This window comes from Meleagris gallopavo, chromosome 6 (assembly GCF_000146605.3).
Source record: "Meleagris gallopavo isolate NT-WF06-2002-E0010 breed Aviagen turkey brand Nicholas breeding stock chromosome 6, Turkey_5.1, whole genome shotgun sequence".
NCBI lineage: Eukaryota > Metazoa > Chordata > Aves > Galliformes > Phasianidae > Meleagris > Meleagris gallopavo.
In genome coordinates, this window is record NC_015016.2 from 47,688,636 (window position 1) to 47,689,824 (window position 1,189).

Consider the following 1,189-nt stretch of genomic DNA (forward strand, 5'->3'; position numbering starts at 1 on the left):
AAGGTTACCTGGGGATCTGGTTGATAAGTGCCCAGTACCTGTCCTAGTGCTTGACCAAACAGATTCGGTGACTGGGTGAATCCTTGGGGTAGCACTGTCCACCTTAATTGCTGTTCCCTGTGGGTTCGGGGATCTTCCCATTCAAAGGCAAAATAATCCCGACATTCCTCCTTAAGGGGGAAGGCCCAGAATGCATCTTTTAAGTCTATGACTTAAAGTTCTGGTGTTAACTGGCTTAATAGAGTATAAGGGTTGGCGACTACTGGGAACCGGGTGATCGTTCGCTTGTTTATTTCCCTCAAGTCGTGCACTAGCATGTATGAGCCATCAGGTTTCTTCACAGGTAGCATGGGGGTGTTGAATGGTGACATACAGGGTTCTAACAGCCTCTTGCTATTAATCTCCCAATCTCTGGTTGAAGTCCCTGCCGGCCTTCCTGTGACATAGGGTTCTGTTTCATCTTTACAGGGATCTCTGGGTTCTTAATGGTTACTTCAGAAGGGGCAAAATCCAATTTCCCCACCAAATCCGAGGTATACCACACCTCAGGATTTATCTGTTCCTCATCCTTTACTGTCAGGGTGCATAGTTTTACAGTCAGCTCCTTGTTTCTGACTTCCAAATTCACTCCTAATTCAATAATCAAATCCCTTCCCAACAAATTAGACTCTGCTTCAGGCACCAGCAAAAAGGGACCTAAACCATACTTACAGGGTGCTTCTATCTCTACTCCTTTGATTATTGGTACTTTAAATGGTTCACCCTTGGCTCTGACTACTTGAAGTTTTCCTGAAGAAAAAACAACTTTTCCTCCCTGGAACTTTTTCGTTTGGTCTGGCTCCTGGTTCTCCTTCGGAGTCCAGGTGAGTCAGGATAATTTGACTCCTCCGCATCATCAGACCCTATCCCCTCATCTTCTACCAGAGCCTCTACTGGAGCCTGGGGTGCAGAGGCAGGTTCGGGAGCTACGGGGAGTTGGGGAGCCGCAGGAAGCTCGGGGGGTACATAAGGAGGAGGGGACCAGGGGATTTCTTCTGCCTTTTTAATCTTTTCTCTTTGTCTCTTTTCTTTAAGGCTAAATAGAAAAGTTCGGGTTCCTGGCACAATCCATAGGCTGGCTTATTCGCTTTCCTCATTGCTAAATGGCTTTTTGGAATTAACATAAGTATTTAAGGCCGGGCACATCCAG

The 1,189-nt window shown here is 46.5% G+C and overlaps 3 long non-coding RNA genes across 3 annotated transcripts in view; 2 read left to right on the forward strand and 1 right to left on the reverse strand.

The window, feature by feature from the left end:
* Nucleotides 1-1,189, forward strand: part of LOC104911586 — a 25,226-nt gene that overhangs the window by 18,504 nt on the left and 5,533 nt on the right. The window lies entirely within an intron of this gene.
* Nucleotides 1-1,189, forward strand: part of LOC109368342 — an 18,623-nt gene that overhangs the window by 16,023 nt on the left and 1,411 nt on the right. The gene's annotated exons all lie outside the window — the stretch shown is intronic.
* Nucleotides 1-1,189, reverse strand: part of LOC109368340 — a 23,093-nt gene that overhangs the window by 10,837 nt on the left and 11,067 nt on the right. The gene's annotated exons all lie outside the window — the stretch shown is intronic.